The sequence below is a fragment of the Gossypium hirsutum genome, chromosome A10, assembly GCF_007990345.1.
Source record: "Gossypium hirsutum isolate 1008001.06 chromosome A10, Gossypium_hirsutum_v2.1, whole genome shotgun sequence".
NCBI lineage: Eukaryota > Viridiplantae > Streptophyta > Magnoliopsida > Malvales > Malvaceae > Gossypium > Gossypium hirsutum.
In genome coordinates, this window is record NC_053433.1 from 77,510,914 (window position 1) to 77,521,299 (window position 10,386).

The following is a 10,386-nucleotide window of genomic DNA, read 5'->3' on the forward strand; positions in this document are numbered from 1 at the left end:
TGAAACCTAACACGATTCAAATGATACAACAGTTTGTTCAGTTTGATAGTTTGCAGGACGAGGATCGAAACACTCATTTAGCAAACTTTCTGGAATTCTGCGACACCTTTAAGATTAATGGAGTTTCTGAAGATACTATTCGCCTTCGGTTATTTCCCTTTTCATTGAGGAATAAGGCTAAACAGTGGTTGAACTCGTTACCACAAGAATCAATCACCACTTGGGAACAAATGATCAAAAAGTTTTTGCTTAAATATTTCCTACTAGCTAAAATAGCTAAACGAAGGAATGATATTTCTTCTTCTGTACAGATGGATTCAGAAACACTCTATGATACATGGGAGAGATACAAGGATCTATTGAGAAGGTGCCCTCACCATTGGCTATCACTTTGGCTACAAGTTCAAACTTTTCACAACGGCCTGAATCCTTCGACGAAACAGATGATTGACGCAGCTGCTGGTGGGACTATTAATAATAAGACACCTGAAGAGGTCTATGAATTTATAGAAGAGATGTCATTGAATAATTATCAGTGGCAAGTCATGAGGACAAAGCCGACGAAAGCGGCCGGCGTGTTTAACGTTGATTCAGTTACTATACTTTCTAAGCAAGTAAAAATTTTGAATAGAAAAATTGATGGGTTACTTGGTTCTTCACAGGTTCATCCAATAATGCAGTGCGATGCAAGTGGGGGTGGAACGAGCAATTCAGAATACCCACCCTATGGCCACAACATAGAGAATGAACAAATGAATTATATGGGTAATAATCCTCAACCTCAAAATAATCCTTATAGTAATACTTACAATGCAGGTTGGAGGAACCACCCAAATTTCTCATGGGGAGGCCAAGGGAATCAGAGACCACCACCCCCTCCAGGCTTCTAACAACAACCTTACCAGCAAGAGAAAAAGCCGAACCTTGATGAGATGATGAAAAAATTTATTCCAGTAGTGAAAACCCATTTTCAAAACACTGAAACTGCACTTAAAAATTAGCAAGTATCGATCCAAGGGCTTGAGAATCAAATTGGAAAGTTGGATAAGATGATTTCAGAAAGACCACTGGGAAGTCTACCTAGTAACACTGAACCCAATCAAAAAGAACATGTGAAAGCAATTACACTAAGGAGTAGGAAAGTGTTAGCTGAAGCTGAAAAGAAGCCACCATAAGAAGCTGACAGAACCAAAGGAGAGGAGGGAAAACCCGAAAACAATGACAATCCAATGCCAAAGGAATACAAATCACCAATCCTATTTCCAGTAAAGTTGAAGAAAGACAGCATGGATGCACAATTCGGTAAATTTCTTAAACTTTTTAAATAACTACATATTAACTTACCTTTTGTTGAAGCTATATCGCAGATGCCTACATATGCAAAATTTTTAAATGAGCTTTTAACAAATAAAAAGAAGTTTGAAGACTTATCTACAGTGGAACTTAACGATGAGTGCTCAGCCATACTCCAAAATAAACTGCCAACCAAACTGAAAGATCTAGGAAGTTTTACTATTCCCTGCTTAATTGGTGGTTTGAATGTTGATAAGGCACTAGATGATTTAGGTGCTAGCATTAATCTGATGCCATATAAAATGTTTAAACAACTTGGTCTTGGGGAATCTAAACCCACTAGGATGAATATTCAATTAGCTGATAGATCTGTTAAATATCCTAGGGGTATTATAGAGGACGTACTTGTAAAAGTAGATAAATTTATCTTCCTTATTGATTTCATTGTGCTTGACATGGATGAAGATGTTGAAGTGTCTTTAATCTGAGGTCGTCCATTTTTAACCACCGCTAGGGCTGTTATTGATATGGGTGATGGTAAACTTGTGCTTAGAGTAGGTGACGAAGAGATTATTTTTAAAATTTATGATGCCATGAGATTTTCTAGGGAACAGGATGACTCATGTTATTTTATTGACTCTATTGATCATGCTACTCAAGATTCTTTTCAGGAAACCATACATAAGGACACGTTGGAACTGTGTATTGCTCAAGGAGAAGAGGTAGATGATGATTCTGAGATAGGTAAGATAAAAGCTAAACTAAACTCCAACAAGCCCTCCCAAGGCAAGCGGAATATAAGGGTATTAAGGCAAACGATGAACTTAAGCAAAAACCCTCTATTGAAGAACCTCCTAAATTGGAACTTAAACAATTGCCAAATCACTTGGAATGCACATTCCTTGGAAATAATTCTACATTACCAGTGATTATTGCTTCTAACTTGCAAACCAATGAGAAAGAGTAATTACTCCAAGTATTAAGAGAGCATAAAAGGGCCATAGCTTGGAAATTTTCTGACATTAAAGGGATCAGCCCTTCTTTTTGCACCCACAAAATTTTAATGGAAGATGAATATAAGCCATGTGTGCAAGCTCAAAGACTACTGAACCCCAACATGAAAGAAGTTTTTAAAGCTGAGGTGATTAAACTCCTAGATGCTGGAATTATTTATCCTATTTTTGACAGTTTTTGGGTAAGTCCAGTGCAGGTTGTTCCTAAGAAAGGAGGCAAGACTGTTGTAGCCAATGAGAAGAATGAATTAATCCCAACAAGGACAGTCACAGGTTGGAGAGTTTGCATTGACTATAGAAACTTGAATGATGCCACAAGAAAAGATCACTTCCCCCTGCCATTTATTGACCAAATGTTGGAAAAATTATTAGGGCACATGTACTACTGCTTTTTAGATGGACTCTCTGGTTATTTTCAAATCTCAATAGCTCCTGAAGATCAAGAAAAGATGACATTTACATGCCCATATGGTATGTTTGCTTATCATAGAATGCCTTTTGGATTATGCATTGCTCATGCTACTTTTCAACACTGGATGATGACCATTGTTTGACAAACTCGTGGAAGACATCGTAGAAGTATTTATGGATGACTTTTCGGTATTCGGTAACTCTTTCCATCTTTTCCTTAAAAATTTAGAATGAGTTCTAATAAGATGTGAGAAAATGAACCTTGTACTTAACTGGGAAAAATGTCACTTTATGGTTCAAGAAGGTATTGTGTTAGGACATAAAATTTCTAGTAAAGGGATTAAGGTTGATAAATCTAAAATTGAAACCATTGAAAAACTACCTCCCCCTAGATCGGTTAAGGCTATTAGAAGATTTTTAGGACATGCTGGGTTTTATAGAAGATTTATTAAAGACTTTTCTAAAATAGCTAAGCCTTTGACTAAATTACTAGAAAACGATGTGCCCTTTAATTTTGATTAGGAATGTTTAGAAGCGTTTAATACTTTAAAGGATAAATTGATTAATGCTCCAATTATAATCACACCTGATTGGAATTTACCTTTCGAACTAATGTGCGATGCAAGTGATTTTGCAATAGGTGCAGTTTTGGGACAGCGAAGAGAAGCATTTTCAACATATCTATTATGCTAGCAAAACATTGACAACCGCACAAGAAAACTACACCACCACGAAGAAAGAGCTGCTAGTTGTGGTTTTTGCATTCGAAAAATTTAGGCCATATCTAATATTGTCTAGAGTTGTCGTTTATACTGACCATTCTGCTCTTCGCTACCTTCTAACTAAGACCGATGCAAAACCTCGACTCATTCGATGGATTCTGTTATTGCGGGAATTTGACTTGGAGATTCAGGATAAGAAAGGAGCTGAAAATCTCATGGCTGATCATCTTTCCAGACTTGAAAATTCAAGTACCAAAGAGCTAAATGAAGTTAAAATAAATGATTCGGTCCCTGAAGAACAATTCTTTGTTGTATCTGATTCTGAAGTACCTTGGTTTGCAGACATTGTGAATTTTTTAGTCGCTAACGTTGTCCCAAAAGAGTTGACACATCAGCAAAAGAAGCGATTCTTTACTAATGTGAAAAACTACTTTTGGGAAGACCCTTTTCTTTTTTGTATATGTGCAGATCAAGTCATTAGGAGATGCATTACAAGGTCAGAAGCATTTAAAATATCAGAGCATTGCCACTCAGGACCGACTATAGGACATTACAGAGGAAATAAGACCGCACATAAAACACTCGAATCAGGTTTTTATTGGCCTACACTATTCAAATAAGCCAACAGGTATGCTGCTAATTGTAATAAATGCCAACGAATAGGCAATATCTCTAAACGTGATGAAATGTCCCAAACGTACTTGCTTTCATATGAAATATTTGATGTCTGGGGTATCGAATTTATAGGTCCGTTCTCTAGTTCATTTGGGAATAAATACATCTTATTAGCCGTCAATTATATGTCCAAATGGGTGGAAGCCCAAGCTTTACCTACTAATGATACTAGAGTGGCAGTATGTGTGATATCCCGAATTAGGGCCTAATCAAAATAGTGGTTTTGGGACCACAAATATGATATAAAAATAATTATTTTATGATTATTTTCAGGTCTATGATATGATTGCATGATTGTGTGAAAATTTCGTGAAGAAATTCTATGCATAAAGTGCTTAATTTGAAGTTAGGGACTAAATTGAATAAGTTACAAAACTTGCATTCTAGAAGTTTCTAGTATGAAATTGCTTTGAAATATTAATTTGGAGGTCTTAAATAGTAATTTGACCAATTTCTAAGTTTATGGACAAAAATTGGACATGGATGGAATTTTTGAAAGTTTAGTAAGGAAGGGCATTTTGGTCATTTGAATATTAAATGAAATAAAATGGGAAAAATAACACAAAAATGATCATCTTCTCCATAAGTTGCTGCCAAATTTTTCTCTCCACCATAGCTAGGGTTTCAACACTTTTAATTCTTGATTATCAAGAGAAAAGAGATTCGAGTCTAGATCGGGGGAAAAATAAAGTTTACGAGGAATAGGCTCGACTATTCTCATTTTGTATCGAGGTAAGTTCATATGTAAATATTGTAATATAACTTTTATTTTAAATGATTTAATGCTATTTATACGATATTATGATTGTTATCATGCAATTCCATGCTTTGTGGTCGTTGTTGGACAACATGCAAAAATTTTATGAATTATGTGAAAATTGTGAAAGACTATCGAAGTATCGTCATTGGGATTCCAAGGAGAATGGTAAAGGAGTATGAATGAGGAAAGTCCCGTTGAACCTTAGGAATAGATTCAGATATTTGGGCATCTGAACTCGTTGAGTTGAGTCCGAGTTCACTTATGGATGCGAACGTCCGAACTCGTTGAGTTGAGTCCGAGTTCGTGAGATGTAACTAGGCATCCGAGCTTGTTGAGTTGAGTCTGAGTTCACTTATGGAGGCGAACACCCGAGCTCGTTGAGTTGAGTCTGAGTTCACTTATGGGCGAGTTACATGGTAGCTTGGCTACATATGTGGCACTTATGTGCAAACTTTCCATGTATCCGAGTTATATTCCGATGTGTTCAACGGGTAAAATTCTAGTGAAATGGAAGAATACTCAAGATGCAAGTGACTATTGGTAATTGTTGTGGAATGGGCACTTTGGACAGGTATGTACTTAACCCTCGGGTTGAGACTTGATATGACAACAATAATGTAGTAAGACGATGAATGATGAATAGAAATGTGATATATGTTTTGGTGATATTATGCTAATGTTGGTTGGTATAATTGCTTTGTTAAGTTATTCGTTATTTGCATGTGAACTTACTAAGCATTTATGCTTACTCCCTTCTTTCCATTCCTTGTAGTTTTGACAAGCCGGTTTGGAGAACAGGACGATCGGAGGCACGCTCACACTATCAACGGACCATCTCGGTATGGTGGCTTGCATATTTTGGGAATATGGCATGTATAACATTATAATCCTTTTGTGTATATAATCTTATGATATAGCTCATGGATGGCATGGAAATGTTTGAGAATGATTAGCTATTGGAGTGGCTAATCGAGATTATATTTGAAAAATCACTAAAAATATTAGAGATAGAATTAAATGATGAATAAAATATGGAATTGAAGCTTAATGAATCTATTTTCATGTGGAAGAAACAAAATAGGTAAAAAAGTTGTATTTATGAAATATTTATGTTTTAGTGAAATAGGGTCTGCGCAATTTCTGAATCCCCTGTTCTAAATTTAAAAATTTACCATAAATTTTACAAAAACAATTAGGAGTTTTACCTTACATGTATGAAATCCTTATTGAGTTTAGTTTTGTGATAAACAAACATCATAGTCATTGAAACTCTGGACAGGGATATATCTGATCCGTAATACACAGGGGTCAGAGTAGCCAAACCCTGAAACAGGGGAGACTTTAACTAATAAACTGTACTAATTGGCCCAACCAAAAATTATAGAAAAATTTTAGTAACTATATATATGAGTCTATTTTCAGGAAAAATTTACGGAATTGGATTTCAAGTTTCGTAACTCAAGATATGGATTTTTTTAGAGACTGTGATGCAGTTACCCAGCTTGTCTGGAAATTTTAAAATAAATTGTTTGAGCTGTTTAATTAATGAATTAAGTCCGTTATCACCTCGTGCTCGACTCTGGCGATGGTCTTGGGTACGTGGGCGTTTCAGTATGATTCCTTAAGAAACTCTTCTCTCGATTTGGAACACCTAGAGCAATTATCAGTGATAGGGGTACTCATTTTTGTAACGCCCGATTTGATAAGACCCTTAAGAAATATGGAGTTCACTATAAAATAGCTACACCTTACCATCCTCAAACTAGTGGACAAGTCGAAGTAGCAAACCGAGAACTTAAACGTATCCTAGAAAAGAAAGTAGAATCAAATAGGAAGGATTGGACAATAAAAGTAGATGATGCTTTATGGGCTTATACAACTGCTTTTAAAACCCCCATACGAACATCCTCTTACAGACTTGTTTATGGAAAAAGTTGTCATCTATCGTTTGAGTTAGAGTACAAGGCATTCTAGGCCATAAAGTTTCTAAACTTCGATCTCAAACTTGCAGGTGAAAACAGGTTGATGCAGTTGAACGAGTTAGATAAGTGGTGAACTAATGCATATGAGAATTCACGCCTATACAAGGAAGCCACGAAATGCCGCCATGATGCTCGTTTAAAGCAACACAAGCAATTTGAAGCTGGAGATCTTGTCTTGCTATACAACTCAAGGCTCAAATTTTTTCCTGGGAAGCTAAAATCATGATGGTCAAGTCCATTTGTCGTCCAAACTATTTTTCCATATGGCACAGTAGAGGCAAGTCATCCAACTCACGGCACCTTCAAGGTAAATGGACATCGTCTTAAACTTTATAACGGTGAGGATTTTAAGGATAATAGAAAGGAGCTATGGCTCCACGAACCTGCCTAAATATGTCACAGGGTAAAGTCAAGCTTAGACTTTAAATAAGCGCTTCTTAGGAGGCAACCCAAGCACTAACCTCACTAAATAGTGTTTACTTTTTCTTTAACTGTTCATAGTTCAACTGCAGGTAATTTTGACATTTGACAGGGGCAAACACGGCCTGGACCCACGAGCGTGTCCTAGGCCATGTGACACCCACGGGATGGAGACACGGGCATGCTTGGAACCTTGTAAACCTTGAGCACTTTAATGAGATTATCGATAGTATTGAACACGACCTAGACCCACGGGCGTGGCCAAGGCCGTGCTGAAACAGGGCTCACATTTTTCTCAAAACAGAGGCACACGAGCTGCGAAAAGGGAGCTACGACCGTACGATACGACCATGTGAAGCCCACGATTATGGGACACGGGCGTGTCCCAGACCGTGGTAAAACTGCACATTAATTTTCACAAAAATTTAGTAGAGACACGGCCTACAATAAAACACCACGGTTATACGAGGCAGACGTGGGAGCCACACAACTTGATACACAGGCGTGTGTGAGGCCGTGTGAGGACTTGCCTAAAAATTGAAACAATAAACGAAGTCAGGATAGAACACGGGTGGCCGTACTTAAGGGTCATGCACAATCCTGATTAATGTACACGGGCATGTTGGATGGAACACGGGCGTGGGAGAAACGAAGGGAGCACCACATAGCCACGCGATGTGGCCGTGTTGGTCACACGGCCTAGAGACACGGGCGTGTCCATCGGCCGTGTGTGATACTGACTTGAAACATCAAAGCATGAACCATAAACACGGGCGTGGAGAATCCAGCACAAGCGAAGCAAACAAACGTGCACACAGCTGTGCAATTCGGCCGTGAGAACCACACGACCCGGACACATGGGCATGACGAAGAGCCCGTATGCCAACCTGACCATGATTTCATGAAAAACACGAGCTGAGAGACTACTACACAGGCGTGGGCCACGACCGTGTGGCCTAAAACGGGGCTTACACAACCATGGCCCCTTTTAAATTACCCCTAACCCTAATTTTTTCCTATCCCATTTACTATTCATCATCTTCCTCTAGCCACCCTTTTTCCTCCTTTCTTTTTCTTCATCCTTTTTTCATTTTTCCCCCTTTTTCACCATTTAAACCTTTTGCCTTCACCCACAAATCCCCTTCTCCTTCTCCCTCTTCTTTCCTTTTCCCACTCACCCTTATCGTCGCCCCAAACAAAACCTCCCCCTAGCCCCATTCGAAACCTCACCAGCAGCTCCAACACTCCTTTATCCCTCTCCACTCGTGCTTACACCAATCATCAACAGGTCCGCACGTTCTGACCACCACCCACCGTTGGTTACCCTTTTTCTCCATTTTTACTTATTTATTTCATTCTTATTAGTATTATTTCTTATTATTGTTATTTATTTATTATTTTACTATTTCATTCTTATTTTTTTATTCTATTTTAGTGCTTTATTGTTTATTATTGCTTAGTTAATCCTTATTCTGTTCAGTGTTGATAACTCTATGTCTATGCTCCATTTAGTCTTGGACATTAGCACTATTTTGCATTCATTTTTTTTAGGGTCATAGTCTTTTGATGTTATTCATATTCTGCTTCCTTATTTATTTATATACCTAGTGATCATTTATTTAGTTTTCTACTAGGCATTCACATTCTACTTATTTCGTTTGTTGATTGAGCTAAATTTGGATGCTTATTTCGTTTTCGTTTGCCTATTGTGTTGATTCTTCCAACTGAATTCTATGATTGCTTTTGCAGGAACACTATTTCAAATCTAAAAGGCAAGAAAATTGCGGTTCCTGGCTCGAAAAAATGAAAAGGAGTGACATTTTCCTCTGGCCCCACCACTGAGATACGACACCCATTACTCCAATTTCCACCGGAACCCCAGAAGGAACTATTCCAGATACTACGGGCCTGACCCCTAGGTGTGGGCCATTGCATTAATTGGACCACACTAGAGCAAGTCCATCTAGCTGATTCGTTTCAAGCCCTCTTAGACACCGCTCCACGGGACCGATTCTTTGACATCGTCGAGCCAACGTACCTAGAGCTCACTTTGGAATTATGCTTGACATTTCACATGCAAACAATTATGGTGGAGTATGATGACCTAGGAACAGTCCAATTCCGCCTTGGCGATCTAATACAGCAGCTGAGTGTCCCAGAATTTGGCGTCGCCTTAGGACTATATATGAACGAGTTCATAGAGGCCGAAAACTTTCCTCACCTCTACCGCCTTATCCACTATGCGCCTTCATCATGTTGGAACGCCATAATGCCTGCTACAGGCATCTATGACCCAGCCGTTCTAAGGCATCGGCGCTAGCTCCAGCTCTGCAATATCTCCATGCTCTTTTGGCACACACTTTAACAGGGAGACGAGAGAGCACTAGTGTAGTGAACACTCACGACGCATACTTCTTGTGGAGCATGAGGTAGGGGAACATTTTTTACCTCGCCTACTTCATTGCCCTTGCCTTTCGCCATCAAACCGAGCAACACCGGAAGGGAGTCATCAGCCTAGGCCCATATGTGACTCGTCTAGCACACTACTTTGGGCTCCTAAATACAGTGGCGCAGTCTTCATCGCTCACTCTCATTGGTCAGATGTCCCCACAAGGCATCCAAAGTATACTCTACATGCGAATGATTGAGCGTAGTCGTGGGTTCAACCCTCCTCAATACCGACTTACACGAGTTACCAATAAGGATGACACTAAGGACATTCCTGATGATATCCCCGCATTTCAAGAGGACCCACCTTCACAGCCACCGTCGAGTCACCGACCAGTTCATGCGGCTGCTTCAATATCTGAAGTTTCTAACCACCTTCATCGCTTTGAGCAGTATTGCACTCAGCGATTCGACAGCATCGAGGCGACATTACAACAAATTTGCCAACATTTTGACACATCGCCTCCAGCACCACCACCTCACGATCCAGCTGTCGATGAGGACTATTAAGTCCATCTAATTTTTAAATTGCTTTCCTTTTTATTTTATTTTTTTTGGCATTTTTTTTCACTTTCATTATTCATTACTTACAATACTTTTATTAGTATAATTTAAATTTTACTTTATCTAGTTATTTCATTATTACTAATCCTAATAACCAT

General features: G+C 38.7%; 1 non-coding gene across 1 annotated transcript; it reads right to left on the reverse strand.

Annotated features, from left to right (window-relative positions):
• Positions 1-278: 278 nt before the first annotated feature.
• Positions 279-385, reverse strand: LOC121208884 (small nucleolar RNA R71). The gene has a single exon (XR_005904007.1). It is a non-coding gene; the product is annotated as a small nucleolar RNA R71 (small nucleolar RNA).
• Positions 386-10,386: the final 10,001 nt, after the last annotated feature.